Below are 23,807 nucleotides of genomic sequence, written 5' to 3' on the forward strand. Positions count from 1 at the left end.
ACTGTACCATAGAGATGCATTGTATTTGTGTTCCTTTTTAAGTAACCGGGAAGTGATCCTTTCACACTCTTGCCTATCAAAGACAAGCTTTTCATCAGTTCTGTGAACAACCTCAGCACGACTTTTCTGTCATCACTGCTTGTATGAAGGGCTCCTATTGACTGACACAAGTTTTGATTTAAGGGATATGACACATCCAAGCATGAAAATGTATGGGTTTTTTTGAAATTAAGCATGAAAAGGATTTTTTTTCAAGATACTACAAACTACAGGAAATCCTTTAAACTCAGTAGTATCTTTACATATATTAGCTATAATCTCCTATGGTAACTTCAGCTTTTTCCCGCAGCTAAATGAAGTTTGCATCTATGTGTTAAAAAACACACGGAAACACATGAAGAAGGAAAAATGTTAATTAACAAAAATCAGCTTATATTTGGAGTGCTCAAGAAGATAATCAAACACATTTAGACAAAATAGGCTTGCTTTGCTTTATGTGACCAGAGATTTCTTTACTCTGAAGCTGGCTGGACACTACTTTTATCTGAAGGTTTTAGACGATATGCCAAACTTAAACTAAAACTCAAAGTCAATTTAAGTCAGTGCAACGTTTTTCAGATCTAACCTAATTTTATTAAATGATTTTCCTTCCAATCTCTGAATACGTAATACTATGTAGTCACAATCCAAAGCACAGAGGGAACTAATTCAATTTGGCTTAAAATAACTGTACCATTAAAGTAGCGCAATTGGTATTAAACTAACAGAGGGAATAAACTGAGTATCTTAAGGCAGTCATCTAGTGGCTGTATCACCTTAACTTTGTTGAAGACAGTTATTTGAAAATGTAAAAGCATGAGGAAAATGAGTTATTGACTAGCCAAGTAACCACAGCCACTCTGCAGGCTCAAAGACCATTAATTCAAGACAACTTCAGGTGAAACTGCACAGCACGACACAACTATTTTGTACTTTTTCCAGTTTTAAGTTCTCAGACCTTTTGCAGACTGTCAAAAAGTCTTATACTGGTTGAAATTAATAACTGTGTGTGAGTACCAGTGTGCTTTATTACTGTGGAGAACTTTATTCTCTTTTCAGTTATTCAGAAGTGACTTCGAAAGGCTTGAATAAAAAAGAAAGTATAGCAGGTTCTGCTAACATTTACAAGTGTTAAGTACAAGCTATTCACAAAACATTTTATTGACAACCCCTGAATGCATAGTCCATATTTGAAATTTAGCCTACACTGTTGTTTGAAAGTGGAAGGCATTGCCACTATTGTTTAACATCCTGTTTATTCAATTGCTGATGCTCCTATTTGAATCAATTGTTGCTGTACTAAATAATCTCACAAAGATGCTTTAAGTGATCAGTGCCTTTTCCTCCTGCTCGCCAGGTCACCTGTTGAGATTTCAAGACAGTAGTATTCTCTTTTTGCCTTCACTCAAGAACTTTTACACATATTTTCCCAGCTGTATTCCTCCTAGTGCTACTCACTATAAACTATATGCTGGACATCATGAAACTTCAAAAAAGAAAAGGCAGAGTAGCACACCTTTGCTCTGATTTTGTTGCAATAACATTTGTCATGGCTTTCTTTTTAATATAGAAAAATACCATTCAGATTAGAGAAAACAAAAGAAAAAATACATTTATAAAGAAAAGTTTCTTTGGTGACATTAACAACTTTTTTTCCCCCTTCCCAAAACTCCTGCTGGGGAGATTTCTTTGTTTTAAAAATTCAATTTGAATTACTGCTGTCAGAACATACTATTTAAAGACAATCTTTTGAAGATTATTAATCAAATTCTCATTGTAATTCTTGTATAAACTGCATCACAACCCTCTGCAGTTAGACAGCTTTGCAACATCAGCTTTGATTGTAAGTCAGTGTAATAGGATTGTCACACTGCACTGCTCCACTGTGCACTCTACTTAAACTCCTCTCCAATAAGAAAATTACTGCATTTTTTCTACATTTAAGTGACCCACTAAAAGCTTCTTCAGATCTATGTTGGATTGTCTAATCAGTCCATTTATTCTTCCCTCAGATTATCTGCCTTGCACAAGTCAGGTAGTAAAGAACTCTACACACGCAAAAAAAGAAAATCACATTACGTTTCCAAAACTATTAAGCACTTCACCCTCAATTGGGAAGAATCTTCTCTTTACAGGTTTGTTCTATGATTTAGGGAAAAAAATTACTTTGCAAATTGTATTTTGAAAATGACATATTGCACAAACTTCTCAGTAGAAGGTACAATTCTGTGGTGGAATTCGAGAGATGCTCATCAGCCTCTTAACAGCATTTGTCCTACGTTTTAACTCATTAATCTATACAACATGAAATGGCTTCTTACTCCGAAATCTGGTACACATTCACTCCCCATGTGTCTGAAAGCTAAGTTCCATGACACAGTCGTCATAATTAAATTATGTGCTAGAAGAAGAGGGGGCAGGAATCAGAATATCACTACAAATGAGATTTTGCTTCAAGTGCCAGAGTTGTACAACAGTGACAGAAACCTATATTGATATACCATGCTTGCTTTTCCTTACTACCATGAGTTTCTAGCCCACACTACCCTAACAGAGGTATTTCCATAGACTAAAGGTTACCTATAAGCCATATGAAGAAAGAAAACTTTCCAGATTTCAGATAAATTACATTGGTCAAGATGATGTTCCTGCAACCTGCTGTAACACATCACTTTGTCAGAGAAACCGCCAGATCCTGGAGCAGCCGGGAGTCCCAACACACGACTTTGATACCTGAACTGTTAACTTTTTATCCGGTGTTGTAAACCACCTCGTCTCCGGGAGCCTCGCGCACAGCAGACAGCGGGTGGCACCGGCCTGGTAGAGAGGACGCACCGGCCAGTCCTACAGCGGACCAGGAACTTGTCAGCCCTTTGTAACAACACCGTGCGCTCCAGAGCCGCCCTGCTTCATGCCAAGGCGGAAGGGAGTGAAGGAGAAGGAGAAGATCGCAGGTTCCCCATGCCCCTGGGTAGCCCAGGCTGCCATTCCCAGGTAATGCCCGAGAGCCCGGGTGGGCACCGTGTGCGGCGACCCGCACCAGGGTGACCAGTGGCTGCGAAGAGAAGCGCAGGTCCGCGCCCCGGGAGCCGCCGCGCTGGCACGCCGGGCCAGGCCGGCGGCGGAACTGCTGCCTGCCGGAGCCCCGTCGGGCGACCGGTTACCTCCGGGCGGCGGCAGCCCCTGCCCCGGTCACCCCTGCCGGTGCCACGCAGGGCGTTTACCTGGCTCCGCGCGGCCCCGCGCTGCTGGCTGCCCGGCTCCGGGCGGCTCTCCCCGCGCCCTAGGCCCCGCCGCGGCGGCACCGGGCTGCCTAGCTTCTCCGCGCTTGGCAATGGCGGCGGCCCCGCTCCCCCCCTCCCAGCTCCGCGCTCACTGGCTGCGTCGCTTCATGTGACCGAACAAAACCCTCCTCGGCACGGCCCTTTGTGTCCGGCCCGGCCGGGGCACCGGGGAGGCCGCTCGCCGGCTGGGACAGGGGGTCGAGGACGACAGCGGGGACGGAAGGAGGCGAGCGGGAGGGCCGCGGACGGGAGCCACCTTGCCCCACCCCGCCCTCTCTGCGCCGGGCCGCGCCGCCGCCGGGGCCCGGCCACTTACCGCAGCACGGGCGGCTGCGGCCGAGTCGCGGTGCCGCACCAGGTTGGAGGCGGCCGCCATGTTCCCCGATGCGGCAGGATGGAGGCAGAGCCGCCCTCCGCCAACCGCCGCTAGGGCGGCCCGGCCCGGCCCGGCCCGGCCCAGCCCCGGCCCCGGCCCGCGCCGCCCCCGCCCCACGCCGCGCCGCGCGGAGCGGCGCGCAGGCCCCGCGCGCCCTCTGCCCCCTCGTCTCCCCTCCCCTCCGGCTGCCGGCGGGGGGGCGGGGGAGGGCATGGAAAGAAAAGGCATAACGGGAAACTCACGGGCTCGTCGGGCTGCGCGTCACGCCGGGGTTACGTCCTGCGCACGGCGTCATGACGTCATCGCGCACGCCGCCCGACCCCCGCCACTCCGCGCGCGGCCGCACACACACGGAGCGCACACGCGTCGGGGGGGGGAGGAGGCGGGTTGCGCATGCGCGCGGCCGCCCGCGCCGGCGCCCCCACAGGGCGCCGCTCGGCCCGGGGCGCGGCCCCTCCCCGCCGCCGGGGGCAGGTGCGCGGGCCCGTCATCGCAGCGGCCGCCGTCCCAGCGCGGGCCGCCCCCTGCGGGGCCCTCTCGGCGGGGACCCCCAGGGCCAGAGGGAAATGGGAGGCCGAGTTCCCCACAGACCTTCCTGCAGAAGGCAGACGGTCAGCACGGCCGCCGTCCGCCTGGCGCGGCCTCCCCTCACCTGCGCCGGGCCGCGCGGCGCGCTCGGGAGCCGCGAGGCCGAGTGTCAGTTGGTCGGCGCTGCCTTTCCCACAGAAAGTGGGAAACTAGGTCAAGTGCTGCAGGAGCTGTACAAAGGCAGTGAGAAATGCTGGCTGCTGCGAGAAGCCGCGGCTGGCGAACGGTGCGAGAGGGGAACATGAAACCTGAGAGCAGAGAAGCGACGAGAGGAAGCGACCCGGGGATTGTCAGTCCATTCGGGGGGCGGGAAGCTATGAGGTGACACCGAGAAAGTAGAAGCGTTCAGTGCCATTTTTTGCTTCAGAGTAACGCTTCGGATGGCAAGCCCCTACTCAAAAGAGCAGGGACTCAGGGGAGAATAGGGAATGTGTAAAGCAGAGACTGCTTTGATGTATTAGATTTTTTCTTCACATGTGCTAGACCCGGAAGATTTCACACTTTGAGGAGCTGATTACGGAAGCGATAGAGGTGTGAGCCGTCATCACAGAGAGCTCACAAACTCAACTGAGATTTCAGAAGAGAGGAGAAGGAAAAACATGGCACGTGTAATTCAAAAGGAGAGAACAGGTACAACCAAGAACTGTTAATCCTTCCAGCCTCTGTTCCTGGAAAAGTATTGATGCAAATAATCACATATCTTTACATATATGACAGCTAATGAAGTGGTAAGTTACAGCCAACATGGATTTATCAAGAAAATCATGTCAAGCCAAACTCATCCCATGCTGTGACAGTATAATGGGCCTTGAGTAGAAGTAGCAGTAGATCTGTTATGACTTAAGTAAGGCTTTTGACACCATCTCAGAGAACTCTTAATTGAACAAGTCAAATACATATCATAATGAAATGACTCTACAGTGGTGTAAAACCACATCAGCACTGCTTCACTGTGAGAAATAGCAGGGTATGGCAAATACAGCTCCTTGGATGTGGGTAGGTCCTAAGTTTGGGACGAAGTCTGAGTACAGTTTACATTGACTGGATTTGCCAACAATGCCAAACTGGCACAGCTGGAAACATGTTGCAGGACAAGAAAAGAATTCAAACTGTTCTTGACAAACTGGTTGCAGAAATAGTATGCAACTGAATAACTACAAGTGCCAACTTCAACATTTAAGGAGGAAAATAACAGTTGCACAACTGCAAGACTGGGAACAGATGAATAAACACCGGGTCCGCAGAAAAGGGGTTGGGGATCAGAGTACATCACAAACTGAACACGCGTCAACAATGTCACACTTGTGAAAAAAGCTGCAGCACAGGGAGATGTGTAAACAGAACTGTCACATTTGGGACATAGGAAGAAATTTTCATTTAATGCAGGTATTCACATACATCTGGTATTCAAATTTGGGCTCTACCAAGAAAAACTTCTTTAAAAATGTCCAGTAGAAGGGAGTACAAGGAAGGAGGGGAGGGGGAAATTAATAGACATAACCTTAACTGAAAGTAGGAATGCTTGAGATATTTCAGTCTAGAGAACACTATACATTGCTCACTAAATCCATTGTAGACAGGGCAAAAATTAAATTTCAAACTGCACTGAAAGAAATTTAAGTTAGAAGTTTTACTGCTATATGGATAAATAAAACTGGCATATATTTTCTAGAGGGTTCTGGAAATGCCATTAATATTTTTTTAAAATGAAATTAAACATCTCTAAGAAAAAAATAGAAGCATTTGACTCTGCTGTGAAGCAGTGGAGGCAGACTAGGTAATCATTGTTTTCAGCATGTTTTCTATAACTGCAGTCACTATCCAGATATCTATTCTGATCTCTTTTTTTTTTTTATCATAGAAATGAATCCCAGAGATATTTAAACATTTAATGTGTTGGTGTGATCTTATGCACAGGTATAGACATCCCCTTTGGGAGCCTTTGTCACGTTACACTGTATAGCTCAACGTATGTCATATGCTCGGCTAATTTGCTAATTTATAAACTTTAAATCACACATTTAAAAAGAATGTGTTTGCTAGTGCTTGTGTAACTACTGTGAATCAAGGCTTTTGCTTTTCTTTGGGGTTTTTTTTTTTCATGGTACCAGAGATTGTTTTTCCCCAGCATTCATTACATTTCTGGGTTTCTCTGCAGCTTGCCAGTTAGAGGAAGGGAATGTGGTTGGTTTATGTTATGGGACTGAGACCCACCAAACTCATCTCATTAGAGATGACTAAAAGGCCATTAAATAGGCCAATTTTTAATCTCGACTGAGTTTGACTGTATTCAAACTGATAGCCCACAGGCAAAGGGCTATGGATTTCATTAACAGTACCCTAAAGCACTCAGTCTCCTAATGAGTGCTAATGTTATTCTTCTGAGAATTAAACTTGTTTTCTGAAAAGACACATTTATAAAATCAAGTTCTGATATTTTGGAGCATGGAGGGACTGCTTCCCACACAAGAAACATTATCATCTGATGCAATCCACAGATCTCTTCTAAGATTCTTGGTTATGTGTGCTCCAAGTTAACCAAAATACGCATTATCAACCCATGAAAAAGCCAATATTAATACTACCCCTACGCTTCTTGCTGAATATCACCTATTTCTTTGTACTCACTTATTTTAAGGTCATCACACTTACTTATATTTTGTCCCCCAGCAGATAATTTTTAAGCAACAGGAATTCCTGCTCCAGTTCTGCAATTGTCGAAGGAAAACACAAAATTCTACAAAAGCATTAACATATAGAAGATGAAGTGTCTTATTGTATTTCACGTAGATTTGTGAACCACTAAAATCATTACATAAAGAAATCTGAACTCAATGCTGCCAAATCTCATCTATTACAACTTTAAAGATATCTAGCACTTTGTCTAATCCTTCGTCTTACTACTTGAACTAAGAGGCCCAATTCCATATGCCGTAGTAGACTCTACTGTGACCCACATAGTAGATGTAGTAGTGGGATAATGACCCACACAGTCTGTGGATCCAAAGATAAGTCCACATTTGACATGAATTCATGGAGCACGTAACTGCAACATTTAAGCAAAATGGTACCACAGTAAAAGATTACATCCAGTGGTGTCAGATTTCTGATTCCACCAGCTTTGCCACTTACGTGAAAAGTAGAAGACAATCTTAAAAGTTGCACGTTGGATTAAGACAACTTGAGAAATATACACAAAATGATGCAAAATTGGGATTGCATGAAATAGAAATGTGTCTCCAATGAGGCACTCTGAGATCATCAAAAGAAGATGTGTGGCCAGTAAAGGACCATACAATAGGATTTGTAGAAATTAAGCCAGGCACTGCACAGCTGCCTTTTTGTTTCCAGAAATTCTGGCTGTGTCCTGTATTATTTCTTCATCAATGCAGACCAGGTCTAATAATAGTTAAAATTGCATTTAAAAACCTTTTGAGAGCAGGTTGGTACCTAGTTCTTCCTGGTCTTCAACATGGTTATAAAAAGCTTAAACCAAGGCAGGCTTTCATGTTATCAGCAAAATATGATTAACTGAACCCCATTTAGAAACTGTTTCTTCATACAAATATCTTTGTAGCTGAAGCTGCAGAGGGAGAGCTGGAACAGGTCTAAGCCCAAGCGTTTTGAATGAAAGAAGATTGCAAATGCCTCCTTGTAACACACACAGCAAAATCCCAAATGCCTGGAGGGAAAACCTTTTTAATGATAATTTCTTACATTTATATAGCACCTTTTATTCCCCAGGACCCCAAGCACTTCATTAACTCTATGCAAAACGCTTCACCATGGAAATATATAGCCACTATAGGCCTCAGTCTTTGAAAATGTAATTTTCAGTTGACACATTTCTTTTCATAACAAACTATTCTGCTTACCCAGTATCCAGCAACCAAAACAACAACAGATAAAAGATTAAATTATATAGTTTTTGACTTGCAAAACAATTTAAGCCTGTATGGTTTCAAAATAGTAATGCACTTATGTAGTGGACACATTGCATTTATCCCATCCATTTCTCCTCCTGTTTACTACTTTGATCTCTTTATACCATAGCCTTTGGTACAAAATTTAGCTTCCATGACATCTTCACAATTGAAATGATCCTGATGACTGAATTTAAGACAAAGATGCGATGTACAGGAAAAAACAACATCTTTTATTAAATCTGCTACCATGAATAGGTAAAGTTGAGACATAATGCTTTTTTTTTCAGCTTGACAGTTGTGTTAATAAAATATCTTCTCTATAAAGTTTGTCTTGTCTTTGCTGTTAGAACTCTGTAACTACAAAAACAAGGCCCCAGAAACAGAATGTGAAAGATACCTGTGTGTTACTGCTCAACTTGTCACAGAGTTCTTCTTTTCATCCTACAGAGATATTTTCACTTACTTGGCTTTTCTTACTAAGTTCTAGCACTCATTTCACTAATATCAACAAATCTGAAACTGGTTGTTTCAACAAACAGTAATTAACACTACTTCTGTTGCAATTTTAGAAGAACTGCAAATGAATTGGAGCAGTTCAACTTCTTTCAACACTGCAAAAAAAGGAAAAAGGAAAAATTACTTTTCTTGACTTTTTTTTGATTGAGCTGTTGATTCGTGTTTTGTTGGCTGGTTTGTTTCACAGGCTCTTTTGAAATGCAGTTGTCAACGTTAATTAGAACAGATTGTCTGGTCTTGTCTATTTCTCAGACAGAACAAAACCTGCATTTTATTTTTAATATTAATTTAGTCTGTGCTATTAATCAAGATTTTATAGTCATCTTTGTCAGGATCAATTAGGCTTTTAGAATGGTCAGTAGGAATAGATAGGTGAAATGAAATCTATTAACCATTAAAACCTGCGTCTCTCTTGATCCTAAGGTGAGATTAGTCCTGAAATAAAATGTTCTGCTATGGAAGGGTATTTAAAAACTCCACCTAATGAAATATTACTGCTTGCCACTGTGAATTGCCTTTAGAACTGTCACACTGTTACAGTTTAGATCTCCCAGCTAGGAAAAGACCTCTCCCATTTCTGAATAAAGACAACTGGTGCCCCATTTTTCCATTGCTAGGCTCTGTCCATAGGCACCACCAGGAAAACACGGTGTCTGTTGGTTCAGCTTGCTCCCCTTGGCTAGGCCCATGCCAGCAATTACAGACCAGCTTTTGTCAGGAGGGCAGCAGCTCCATACTCAACCTCACACAGCTGTCTCACTGAGGAGTGTTATTGTCATCTGCCACTGCTTGGGGGAGGTGCAGCTGCTGAGGCAGCACCATCCGCCTGGCACGTGAGGCTCCAGTCAGGTACATCCACAAGAAATATTACCAATCAACAAGTCCTGGGCTAGTTATCAATAGTAATTTAAAATAACCTTGGTCTTTATGCTTATTTTCTTTTATCTTTTGTTATTCTATTTCATCCCATACTAAAAAGATGACAGTTAAACCTACATCTTTGTTTCCTTCAGCGGATTTGATGTCCCACTTCTCATGTGGGACATCTGAATGTCCCATGTGGCTCTGAATTACTGAGCTCAAACCTGGCAGAACTCAAAGATCACAATAAAGCACATTAGTGTAGGAAAACACCACCATATATTATAGCACTGACCTTCTTAGAAACAACAATGTATTGCCTTGGAGGGTTGCCATTTGCACAACACACAGGAAGTATTAATATATGAAAATATGCCATGAGCATCAAAACCATAACGAATTGCTTCCTGAGCCTGTTGATGAATTAGAATTTAGTGGGAGAGGAAGAAAGCTGAGGCAATAAACTGTCCTTCAATAGATGCTGAAAATGACCCAGATATAATAGGTGTAAATTATCACAGTTCTGCTTAACCCGGCCTGCTGATTCAGTTCACATTACAGTGCCAAACTGACACACAGAGAGAAGACAGAGATAGCCATTTCAGGCTCTCTGTTTCAGGTGTCACACTGGTAACCTCAATGCATCCCTGTAGAGTCCAGCTCCTACCACGACTGACCACATGCCTGGCCTTTGCCATGACTGTCCTATGCTGGCAAAGTGTTACTGTGGAGCAGCAGTTGCACTGGGCCTGTACAGTGCCATATGTGGGTCTCCTCCAGCAGTGTCACCCCCACTTCTTCCTACACCCACCACTGGGACTCTCATTCGGTCACAACCATGTTAGGGACATGAGCAATGTTAGTGGGGGCAATTAAAGCTTTCAGGCACACTCAATTCCCAAATTTGTTACTTCTATGTGTCCCAGTGAAGGACACAGGTAACAATATGTGGAAAGTCACCTCCCTAAGCTGAACCATTTCTGTACTTCAGAGTCATCTGGCCAGGTGAAAGGCATCTTCATGATGAAAGACATCTTCACCCAGAACCTTTGCCTTTGGAAGCAAGTGCCTTATGTTTTAGCAGCACTTGAAAAACAAACAGCATCTCTCAGTTGCCAATCTTATTGCCAGCATACAACTGCATATCAGGCGGGATTTCAAACCACCTTTTCCCCTCAACTTCCTCCTCTTCTGCCCAGTAGGCAACTGCCATGTCAGCAATTGTGATTCCTTTCATTAAGTTGGACGGACATATGCCTTTACACCCTTACACCTGACCATAATCTGTATTATTGTTTGTAAAGCACCAGAGGTTTGTTTACAGGAAGACAGAATAATCACATTTAAAGAAGAAGAAAGCAAAAAAAAGCACTTTTATTACTATTAATGTGGAAGTACTGAGGAGCTTATTTTGTGTTTAGGTAAGATCAGAGCAGCAGAAAGTCTGTTTGATATGCCATACCTTCTGTTTGTTTCTTAATTGTAAGGAGTTTGGTTTTGATCAAGACAATTAATTATGAATATAGCTGAGTTTTCTAACATCAGAGATAAAGCTTAAAAAAAATACAAAAGCTTTTTTAGAGCATATTGTACTGTATAGATAAGCATATATCTTCAGGGCATGAAAAAGACATCTTTGTAATTGAATCATGAAAAGGAGTGGAAAAAAACCCCTATATAAAACTGGTAGTTTTACACAGTCTGAGAATTAATATGCAATTTTGAAAAATTATTGATCAGATTCTGTGGCTGTACAGAATCAGCACACAGCATGGTAGGTTGGCAGAAATGAAAAGACCAAATTATAACCTCGGGTGATTACAATGCAAATTTTGTTACCCAATGACTTTCTTTCCAACCTCCCTATGAGTCCCTCTCTGTGTCAACTCAGAAGCATTTCCTAGTCCTCAGCTTGGCTGCACCCATTGCCCCTCGTTTGCCAAAAGATATCTTCAAGTGCAATGATCAAAGCTGTATTAAAACTTTTGCTTCTCTCTTGTTCATCCAGTATTTCCAGATCACATCTCGCCTAATTATTTTGAACAGCAGTTCATTTGCCACTATCCCATTCAAGAAATACTGTCTTAGGTTTGGGATTTGCAGGCAGATCTTGTATTACAATAGTACTGCTTTTGGTGTGAAGCTAATAGGAACATAAAATATCTCATTATAAGCTCTGTAAAATAGCTGCAAAGACTTTAATGAGCTTTCAAACAGGCTCAAAGAAAGAAAATTCTAGCACTAATTTTCTCAGTCATAGAAATCTACATATTTAAAGTAACTGTAGAGTAGTTATTTCAGTATCCTGGAATGCATGCTGAGTAGAGGTTTCTCAGACAAAAGAATTAAGAAACTTAGAAGAACAGTCACGTTCACTTTTAAAATTTGTCCCACTTTCACAGCCCCTGGCTCTGGTTTCCAACAATGAGTTCACAGGTCAGTGTGCAAAAATGGACTCAGGCTTTGGAAGTGTATTTTTAGGTAGACCATGTAGACAATTCATAGAGTGAAATCCATAAAAGCAGAAATAGTCAGCAGAGTAGTTTAATTTGGGGAATTTCAGCAAGAGAAGCTATGTCCAAACACTCAGGAAGCCCTCAAATTTATCTACTAGCGTATCAGCTGTGTCTCTCTAATTCCATCCCAAGCATATTAAAATTGTTTTTAAGAAGCTATGTGTGAATTGTTATTCAAATATACCTGTCTTTGAGTTACCATGTTTATATTCTGCTTTAAAACAGCAGAACAGTTTTTACTTACTCTGTGCAAAAGAGAATCCTGATTTTGAATCTTAACAGGAGCCAGATAATGGTGGTTTAATATTTCATGTAGGTGTCTCAATCAGCAAGTCATTTAACCCAATCAATGTAAGACTGAGAGTACTTTTTAAAGTATCCCATTTATGAATAAGCAATAACCATGTTTTTGTCACATTTTATCAATTATGCTTTCTAAAAGAGGTGGGTGTCATCACATTTGTGATAGTACATTAGGGAGCACAGCTTTTCACAATGACTGTTAAAATGGCACATGCTGGAGAAAACAGTGCTTATTAGGATTAATTTAAGACAATGGGGTACTCACTGATTGTGAATTGTGTACAATCACTTCCATCATTAATGTGTTGTAGTTTATCCCATCCTTTAAAAAGAAATAATGATCTATTGAGAATTCTTTTTCTTTCCTGAGAGAATTTAAATCCCAGGCCCCATGAAGGAGAGCAGTGGCTCAAGGCGTGGGGCACTGCTGTGCTGCACCAGGGCAGCGGGCAGTTCAGCCCGGCAAAGGCTCTGAGGAACAGTGACAGCCCATCCTCTCAGGAGTTTCTAGTAAGCAGCTGTGGAAAATTAATGATGCCCCATTATCAAAGCCTGTGTTGATCGAACAGCTCACCATCATGCTGAGGGCAGAGAGGCTGAAAATGCCATCTGAGAGGACATACCGCTTTTGCTGTGTAGGACCCGCCAACAGGAGACTGCAATGCTTCATAGGTCAGGGGGCTGATACACGCAAGAGGATAGGACTGCAAATGATGGTGAACATTCAAGACATGGAGCCACCACTTCTAATCAAGCATATGTGAACCTTGGTCCTTTTATATTCTTCCAGCTGAAAAAGGTCACTGTAAAGTACAGCTTGAGGGGAACAAATAGTAGAAGAGCTATTGAATGCAGAGATGCTGGGAATCAAGGTGGCTGCAGAGGGGCTGCCCCTACATACTGTGTTAGGTTTCTAGGTCTCTTAGACACATCTGTTTAGCACAGCAAATGAGACATATCTATCCCACAACATCAGCAGACCACCATGTGAGGCTCTCCTAGTACACATGACACATTTGTACAAAATACAACCCCCAACCTACACACACCTACCTTTATATAAAAGCCTCGCCAATCACCACCCTTCTGACCTTTTTGTGGCAGCCTGTCAATCCCTTCCCTGGGAGGTCAACACCTCTGAGGTCTCTCAGTCCATTCTGAAGTGACCCACTCAGGCCTTCACTTGAGAAACAGACAGATGTGCTCTCCTTCAGCTTTGCAGACAACATGGAGAAGGGGGTGACCCTTCTGGGAAGGAAGGTGGCTTATCCTCCTCTGGGTCAGATTGTAACTGTGGCCTCCCAAGTGTGGAGAAAGACTGTGAGAAGGCCAGAGTGTTTGCAGATGGCAGCCCTAGGCCAGGTGGAGGGTGTGGGGCTGGGGAGGCCATGAGGGCATGCGACTGTGAACTAGAGGGCCCCGTGGCCAGATGGTGCTGAACAGGGCTGGGCAGGTATGGCCTCCATACAGGTGCAGAGCTGTAGTGTGACCAAGCCACATGGCTCTGTTGGACTGGTATGGGGGAGCTCCAGGGAAAGGCACTGGGGAGTGGAGATGGTCCAGACTGTATGTGGGGAGGGGGGTGAGGAAAAGAGAAGATTTCTGGGGAATTTCCCCATAGAATCATAGCTGGAGCACTCTCAAGGGAGGCCCAGAGAGCACACAATACTCAGGCAAGAAAGCTTTAATGGTAGCACAGAAGCACTTCTGCTGGACAGGACAAAGCTACCTAGCCTCCCTACATTTGAAAGTCCTTTGGTTCTGAGCGGGATGATGATATTTTACATGGAGGGTGTGTGACTGAACAAATCCCATTTGCCAGCAGGAGCAGGAAAATTAAATGGCTTGGGAAGTTCCCCACTGCTTATTTGGAGATGCTATTTGAGGGATTACCCATATACCTGAAAGGAAAAATAACCCAGTATAAAATGTCAAGTGCAATGCATCCTAACCATAGGATCCTTGCCCCCAAAGGTTATGTGATTTTCAAAATCATGCCTCTGAGGCAGTGAATGGAAAAACTCTCAAGGCCTGTGTTTCATTTAGAAATTACAATTTTCTTCCTTTTTCTTTTTTTCAATGCTGGGTTTGAAAAGAGCCTATGGAAATAAGATCTATCACGACAGAACCTGTAGAAGAACCCAAAATTTCTCCTCTTTTTTACTTCAGTGGAAGTGTAAGTGCAAGACGGCTGGCTTGGTTCAGGTTTGGTCATTGTCTTCTAGAGCCTGGGAGACTTGTAGAAGGAGAGCTTGTGCTTTACATTCTGCTTCATGGAAATAGTATTTTGATTTTTGTTTTACTACTATCTAAAAGCACTCACTAGAAGTTCCCGCAGCTGTTTGGTCATAATAACAGACAGACTCTAATTTCTCATGCATGGCACTCTGTGTATAATAAAAAAGGCCCCAAACCTGCTCCTGCATTCTAATAAATGTGTGTTTCACTTTGTAGGAGATCAGAACCCTGTCCAAATTCTGCAAAGTCTAATAGAACAACAGTTGTCAAATGACAAAACATATCAGAAGAAACAGAGTAAAAAGGCATATCTCTATTTCTGATCTTCACAGCTTCAGTACTGGCATGAGAAATGTTCAAGGTTTACAAAATAAAGTGTTAACCGCTGTAACTGCTATTAAATGTAAACAAGGACATAACAACAGAAACACTGGAGGCTGAGATATGGAAATTTGAAATAGCAGCTATGTATACAATTAAATTTGTGTTAACATCATCTGCTCCTGGGGCTCTGCAGCTCCACTGTGATGGGAAGAAAAACATAGACCTCTGAGGCCCATAGCATCCAACCAGTTTGGTGGTAGGAGAAAAGGGAGCGCAGAGAGTTGCAGCCTCCTTCCGGTTACTGTCACGCAGGACACACGTTACACAGGAACGTAGCAAAAGTACCTTCACTGCCCTTCTCCCCAGTAACAGTCATCTTAAAAGGCAAGCAAGCTAAATTCATGACAGCAGCTAGCTGTTGTAAAGGCTTTGCCACTGTGGCAATAAGACAATATGCCCTGCCATCCTGAACCAGGTAAGATCGCTTGGAAGATAACATAAAAGTGCAAACTTAATGGGCATTAGTTACTGTGTTAACACTGTCACCATTTTCACTGACACAGCCGTTGAACAAATGCACTGCTCAGCATTGATGATCCATGACATGGCAAATGAAGATGGCATATTCCAAAGTAAGAATTACTGTCTTGGCTGTACACAAAATCTGCATCCATTTAATTTAATCAGTAAAGAAATGGATGCAGCACAGCCAGCATGTAGGCAAAATGCAGGGGGTAAAATAACATTGCGTGCATCTATTCAAGACTTTTTGGTTTGTTTGTTTTCTGCATGAATAATGCTGGCATTTTTTTTGTCTGAATGATTAAGATTCTGGATGTGAGGAAGAAGAGGAACAAAACTGAAATCTATGACCTGCTGGAGTCCATGCTGGTCCTTCACAGAGCTGCTTAAAGAAGCCAAACAGGACTGTTCCTCTGCAGAATTGCACTGAACTGCTATCTGAGACGTGGCCATTATTGCACTTATTCCTGGTGCTTCAGTTATACAAAAGAACTACACTACAATAATTAATTGATGTCATTAAAATACTGTGGTGTTGAACATACATTGTACTCTGAACATAATGAATGTTGACAATTCATTATTTCAGGTTTTATGACAATACCTCTGATAAATATTTCTACACATTCTAAAAGTCCAATATAGGAAGGAGTAGTCTGCACACTATAAACTGCCACAAAACTGAAGACTTGTCAAAACAAAATGAGCTATAAAAACAATACTCAGGCAATGTCACTCTCATTAAACACCTAATGATGCCACAGGCATATTAGTGGGGAAATGCTCATGAGGCTCATGAGGAATTAGGGAGGAAAAAACCAACCAAAAACCCTGCCCCTAAAACCGCTTGCCAAGCTGTTTGTACGTTCTGCCGCAGGCAGTTTCTTGAAAAAGATGGAGACGTGAATGGAGACAGTCAGTGGCTATCAGATGCTGATGATGGTGAGGGCAAGCAGAAGAATTGATGCTAGAGATTAAGGGCTGCATTTTGCTTTCAGTTATGTCTCGCCTGTCTCAACATTTCTTAGTATTTAAATCAATCTGTTACATAAGGCATTTCTCCTGTCTATGCTGCTCAGCAGCCATATTCTCCTTTCTGGCATGGATTGTCTTGGGAAAGTTGCCAAGCTGTGACAGTGCAGTGCATAAAAGGAAATCACGCTCATAAGATGGGGGTGGGGAGAGCTGCAGGTGAATGGATTCAGTGCAGCAACATATATACAGTCTCCTGTATCAAAAAACTCTGGGTTTAAATTAAATAGGTGCCACAATATTTCTTTCAGTAAGTGCATAGGGCTCCTAGAGACCCCAAACCATGCCATTCACTTGCTCCAGGGAGGGTGGGAGCACAGTGCAGTAGAACTGCTCAACATTGCAATTGCAAGTATTTCCTCTTAAGATGCTAGAAAAGCCCTATCCAGTTTTGGAGCCCATTTCTGCCAGATGCTGAACACCTCCTTTACACTTAGGAAGGATCTAGACCTTTTAATCAAAACCAGAGGAAAACGAGGGTGGAACCTGCCTCTTGTAGCTATTACCTGCCTGCCAGGACCTGCCCTAAAGGTCTGACATTTCCTATAGAACTCAGGGAATGCACTCATTAGTATTCATTATTTTATTTATTAATAGCCAAGCTCTCAGGTAGTACCTGGCTTTTCATCTGTAGACCTCAAAGTGCTTTAAAAAGGGGATCGTTATCAACAAAGGAACACAGACATCTGCATCTGAGCTTTTGCATTTGGCTCTTTAAAAGAGCATCTTGTTCACCTGTAAAGTAGATTTGCCAGTTGAGCTTTACTCTGGACACCTGCCCTGGAAACAGTCTCAAAATCTTAAACGATTGGAGCCAGGGGGAGGGATTTTCAGCTGAAGTTCTGTAACACAAATATCTACAGGGGATTAGGCAATCCTGCACAATGCTGCACCTGGCTGAAAGATGTGAAGGTCAAGGAGGCTCTCAATTTGAAGTCCACAACACTGGAGCAACCACCAGGCCTCTCCAGATCAGGCCAGGACTCAGTGCTGCAAGATACTGGTGTGGATTACAGCATGAAGCACTTTTAATTGCCCCATCTTCATGATAAGATCTACTGTCTTTCCACCATCTTCAGTTGTTACAATAGAAGATAGGTGAAGAAATGTGCTTGGGCTGGTAAATTTTGTGGGCAGTTTTGCACTGCAGAGAGACGAGGATTTTTCATCGTAATGACCTGCAGCTCAAACAGATGTTTTGCTTTAGTATTTTAAAGCACTTCACAAAACTTCACACTAATTTATTCTTTCACAGTGCAGGGAAAAGAAAAAAAAAAAAAGCTTGATATAGTTACTCACTTAACAGAACAATGTGAAAAATGGAAACAGATGTTTCTCATTAAAGCATGAATAAGAAGGAAGTGAAAGAAAAAAGATGATGTAGTAGTAGTGATTAAGAGAAATACGATGGCTTGGTTAAGTCAAGACAATTTCTTATAGAAGTTAATCCTGAAAGATCCTTCTTACAACTTGGTCCCTGATTCAGCAAGCACATGGAAGTGCTTAACTCCAGCTGTGAAGGTTGTCTCACGTGCTTCATTTATAATACTTTTAAAAGCTGTATAGCCAAATGAATGCTTTACAGTTAGGAGCTGAGGGACCAATGGCACTGTTCCTGTAGGCAGTAAAGCACTGACTGTTTTCACAAACTACAGACATCTCAATTTGAATATCACAATAGAAAGTCAAACTGAAAATATGTTGTTCCCTGAAACATGAAGAAGTGCTTTGATTTTGTTGCAGTACAGACACAGCATTGTGAGACCCAGAGCAACAGCCAGGGATCCATTCCACGGCCCCCACCAAGAGCCCCAGCTTCCCCCAAGGGGTGCAGCACCTGGCAGGAGGGACCCTGCTCTGCTTCCGTAAATGCTTCCCATCCCTCCCTGTCTTGGCAGAAGCAAAGGTCCAACTTCAGCTGCAGGGCCTTTCCCACTAGAAGCCTTTCAGAAACCTCCAGCGAGGTTGGTTTCACTGAAGGAAATGCAACCATTTAGCAACCCACCGCTGAGAACAAAATGACTTGCTGGGCGGTGAACTGAGCTTAGGGAAGTGGTGTGTGTAATGCGCCTCAGTATTTCTGTGTCTGGCGGGATTTGGGTGCAGACCAAAGAACCCATCTTTCATTGTTGGTACTATACCCACCTTGAAAGGTGAAGGAGACAAGAAGGTCAGTGTAGACTATCAGGCTGAGACAATATTGTTCCCCTTCTCCCTCCCTCTGAAGTGAAGCCTAGGCCAGATGTGTCTCTGCCCCAGCACTGCCCCCACAGCTTCCACAGGCCTCCCAGGTGCCCTAGAGCTCACCTCTGTAGAAGGCAGGACAGCCCTGCCCTGCCAAGGCTTGCTCACAGCGAGAAGTGCAGAGATTTTCCCTGCCACAGGAGAATCCTTCTGGCAGCTGCATCTCACCGAGTGTCTGCTCAGACAGTTTTCACTATTTGTTACCCCTAAAAAATTATGCTCTATCTGCACCAGCACATTCTGCCCTTTCCAGGCCAACCTAGGCCCAACTGGCACAAACGTAGTTACCTCTGATGTTCCCAACAAGAAGGAAAGGCAAAAGACACATTCAGATTCCCTGTGGATTACAGCACTGTTAAAAAACCACCAACCCAACCCTTTGTTTCCAGGCTGTACTAATCTGTTAGGAACCATTGGGCAGGAATATAGAGCAGTGTAAGATTTCATTTGCAGAGGAATTCTTAGCAGGAAAAAATTAACCCCAAGTTTCAGATCCCCTTGTGTGAGTTTTAAGGATGATACTTCTGTTTTGGGAAACTGTCACTTTCCACTCAGCATTTTAGTATAAAAATAATGTTTCTGAAATCGTCATTTCAACAGATTTGCTGAGAGAGATTTGGCCCTGTATACAGTCCACAGACTGTGCATGCAGAATGAATGCTCTTATTAACATTACTATATGCAAATGCTCCCTGGTTGCAAAGAGAGATCTGTATTTCAGAGTAATATTTTAAGGGAATTTTGTGTGTACATGATAAACGAATAAATGGAGGGACACAAGGGGACGTGCAGAACATGTGCATCATGTGTGAGAACTGCACTAATTCTTAAATGTTTGCAATGGCCACAAGATGGTTAAGGAACAGAAAGATTTATTATTGTAATTACATAGGAGGAGAGAAGAAAGGAAGAAAAATGAGAGATCAAGGGAACTGTTTCATGTTACAGTTTCTCCAGCTGCAGAGTTGGTTTGAGAGGTTCTCCAGACCCTCCTGCCCCCATGCCTCCCACCCTATGCACCTTCCCCTGGCTGCAGATTACCATCCCTTTAATTCTGCCAATTCAACAATTTCCATGTTCAAGCTTTACACCAGCTCCTAATTACAACATGGAATCACACCCTCAGTCTACTTGGTCTCTCATTCATTTTCAGCTGCTACGCAAAGAAGGGCCGTACCATATAAAATCTCAGCACTAATACAATGCTGTGGATATGAAAAAAGAGGCACATCAAGGAGACTGAGAACAAGCCTCAGAATCTGGGGGTTAAAAAGGAGAGTTATTTGGAGAGAACTGTCACAGGCTCCCCACTGTTTCAGCTTCTGGGTCACCCCTTTCCCCACCTCTCCAGTTGTCCTTATTCCATTAAGTTTTATAGCTACTGTGGAACGACATGAAGCTCTCTCGTTAACTACAAAAAATGTAATATTTTATTTGTCCAAAAACCTACATGAGTAAAAGAAGATCCCTGAGGGGATATTATTAACTGCCTGCTACTTATCATTGATGGTTATTCTCTGAGACAACTCTTCTGTTTAATCTTTATGCTCTCGACAATAACCCTTCTTTCTTTTTGATCAAGTGTTTAATTTTCTTGAAAGATTTTCTCAGACTTTAGTTATTATTGAAGGGGATTTTAATTTTACCCCAACCCTTTAATGGCTAAATCTTGCATATCCACTATTTCAAATAGGGGTATTTCAGTTACTCTAAGTAAATAGTTCAAGGATTTGGTCTTGATAGATAGCTGGAACATTTCAAATCAAAACAAAATTGAAATTGCAGGTTCTTTTCCACTTCAGAATGGAGCTTTTAGTCTTCCTGAGTGACCTGTCAGTGTATGGGAATAAGAAATGGGATACTTCTAGACTGCTACAGAGCATACTCCCATGTCAGCAGAGTTTCATCAGCATGAGTGGCAGATCTGTATGGGAAATTAGTTAGCTGGTTATTTCATCTGCAGCTGATCAAAGATAAACAAGATAAAAAGACAAACAAAGGGAAGTGGTGATGTAGAATGTATTCTTACATTCCTAGTCTCCACAGGCAATATTATTGCTAAATTTCCTCTAATTGTTTATAGTAGAACTTTAAAGCATAACAGGAGGGAAAAATAAAGAAAAAAACAGTAGAGGCTCTGCAGAGAGTGAAGCCCAGAAACCCTGGAAACTTGCTTGCTTTCCTTCTTACAAGCATCCTCAGTCCTTCCCCACTGCCACTGCATCTCCACAGCCTGGTGGAAGTCCAGATCATGGGTAACTACCTAATATTATAATAACTACTTTTAGGGTGGCCCATAGAGCAGGGAAAGATGGAACTGCAGGATTGAAAGGTCTATTTCAGAGGCTTGTTTTGTTTTGTCACACTGGGCACTCCCATTTCAAATGACCTTGTTGTCCAGGATAATTACAACAGTTTACAACAGTCTCCTGTGCCTGGAGCCAACAAATTATTGGCTTATGTTTTTGCTTGTCAGATGTGAGTGTGTGAGTGGAAGCACAGAGCCTTGGTCTGCTCCCTCCTGTGCAGCCACTCTGCTTTCCTAGTTACCAAGTTCAGAATGGGAGCTTGGCACATCTTTCTCACAGCCTGAAGGAAGACAGCACTTCACCCACCTTCCTTGCCTCTTTTCCACAATAACCCATGCTTATGACTATCATCCTTCCTGGCATATAGCTCCTCACAGGATGCAATTAGAAAGGTGCCAGGAGCTGCATAGGACAGAGCTGCTCCGTGACCAGGAATTCAGGTGAGGTAAAGACCTGAGTGAAAGCCAGCAGGGCCAAATGCCTGGTTAGCAGACATTAGAATATGCAGATCTAAATTTACGGGTTTGTGCCTTAAGTGTCCCCCATCTGTAAAAACAATGTTGAAATAGTTCCCTATTTCTCAAGAAAGTTACTAGGGTTAACAAATTCATTAATGCTTACATAACACCATACTCTCAAAACAGTTTTCCCTAAATCAACATGTTTTCAAATATTTCAGCTAATGACACAAAATAATTTGAGAAACAAGTACAAGGCAGATTATAAATGGTGGCTAATAACCTCAAGATGATCCCCTTAGATTAACACTGCAAAATCTTTCAGGGTGATTGTTTCCCCTGTTGCATTTCTGTTCAGGCAGTTGGATTCAGCAGCCCCATTTGCTTTCTCAGCATCTGATGCCAGAGTACACAACAGTATGGGTAGAATGAACGCAGCAAGAGAGAGATGTAATCACCAAAGAAATGAAGCAACAGACTTAAAAAGAGCATGATTCTCACAGCAGGTCAGCTGAAGTGGCAGCTGTGCATTTCTGGGCTAGTACCAAGTGTCCACTACCACCTTACAAGAGCCTCGTGGCTTTACATTTTATCTCCATGAACTGAAACAGTAAATATTTTTTAACAGTACTTTTGCTTTTCAGTTAGTGCTAGGTTCAGCCCCACTACAGGACAAACTTTCTCCAATACTTGATTTTTCTCATCTCCAAGGCTCAAATAAGAGATGTATGGAGAATCTGTGTGTGCTGCCCTTCACACTTGCATTCAGATCTTCCCTGCTTAATGAGCCATGGGCTGTTGCTCTGAAACAGAGGACTAACAGTTCAGAAAAAAATAAACTCCTGCAGATTAATCACCTGGCTTCTTTATGGGCCCAGTTCCAATCAGCAGACAGTGTGAAAGCAGAATATCTCTCTATACACTGCCTGACAGACAAGCATATGAAGTGATTGCTATGCCTGGCTTTGACAAGCACAAAGCATATGAGTCTTTTTTTTGTTGTTTATTTCAAATGAATACCAAAAGACTCCAAATGTCACTATACTCACAGAAACTAACAACTGTGCAGTCACTACATGATTCTTTTAGTAGTCCCCCTTTCTCTGTGCCAGTGAAATAACATCTATTTCATGCTTCTTGATTTTTAAAGTGAATGTTTTATTGCTTTCTGAACAGCACTTAACTGCTAGGTATCACTTGTGAGTCCACCATGCAGTAATCCCTGCAAAGACAAGGATTTCAATTCATCATGAGAGCTATGCCTTGCTAGAAACAGGTATCCTGCTCCTTGGTAAACCACTAGTAGCTTTATTGTTACTTAGCCTGACCACTACATTTTGGTACAGAAGGGATAGTATAAAAATGAAACAGGATTAAGTGTCAGCCAAAAGGATGGCAAACCCATCAAAAGCCCTTTGCCAAACCTTTAACATAGCATAGGCAGGACACGGTGCTTAATTTTCTGGAAACAAAGAAAGGAAACATCCAAACAACCAGGTGTGCTGTCAGCACAATTTCCCCCAAGTAAGCTCACAAAATAAGCTCAGAAAAGACAAATAGGATATGACATTAAACAGTTAAACTGGCCTGAACTGCCCCAATTTATGTAATGACAATACCCTCCCATCACCATAACCCACCTCTTCACCCTGCCCACCCCAACTCTCCATGGTTCAGGAGACATTTTGAACAGAGTGATTCTAGCGTAACCTGAAGGAAATACCAGCTCTATCTTTTGATCATTTCTTATTCATCTCCTTTCTCTTGTTGGGTCAAATCTCAGTCTCACTGAACTCCTGGATTTAGCCTATTAGCAGGTAACAGTGAACCCCCATCCTCACGTCTTTCCTTCACATATCTACTTACTTGTTTCCCATGTTCCATTTTTATAGCCTTTAAAGGCTACAGGAGTGTGCTGCTTTGATTGCCTTTACCTTATCCTTCCTATAGGTCATGTAGGTCAGTGGCATACCTGGAATAAACTGGGACTGTTATTTGAACCGTCAGTCATGCTCCAGCTGGAAGGCTGAATCTCCTGTTAGCAGGGAGATTGGAGTGCTGCAGAGCAAAGCAGAGGACAGTAGTGTCTTTGATGGCAACTGTGTGCTTCAGCTCCTGCCTGTTAACAGGTATCCATGGGCATCGCTGCTCCCCTGGCTCTGTTTCTCTTTGATCATGTTGTGCTGCTATTGGAGCATTTCAGTAAACAGGGGTGTATGCACTTCTGTGACTATGCACCACAGGCTAGATCCTCCACAGATTAAATGTCAA

General features: G+C 42.9%; 1 protein-coding gene across 14 annotated transcripts in view; it reads right to left on the reverse strand.

Annotated features, from left to right (window-relative positions):
- ZNF644 (zinc finger protein 644) overlaps positions 1-23,807 on the reverse strand; it is a 73,935-nt gene that overhangs the window by 44,655 nt on the left and 5,473 nt on the right. For 6 of the 14 annotated variants that reach the window (XM_062003216.1, XM_062003217.1, XM_062003208.1 and 3 more), the window contains exon 1: positions 3,942-4,070. The exons of 1 other annotated variant lie outside the window; for it this stretch is intronic. The gene's annotated coding sequence lies outside the window, so the exon portion shown is untranslated. 7 more of the 14 variants (XM_062003219.1, XM_062003209.1, XM_062003211.1 and 4 more) reach the window with 5 other exon arrangements.

Source organism: Colius striatus, chromosome 10 (genome assembly GCF_028858725.1).
Source record: "Colius striatus isolate bColStr4 chromosome 10, bColStr4.1.hap1, whole genome shotgun sequence".
Lineage (NCBI taxonomy): Eukaryota > Metazoa > Chordata > Aves > Coliiformes > Coliidae > Colius > Colius striatus.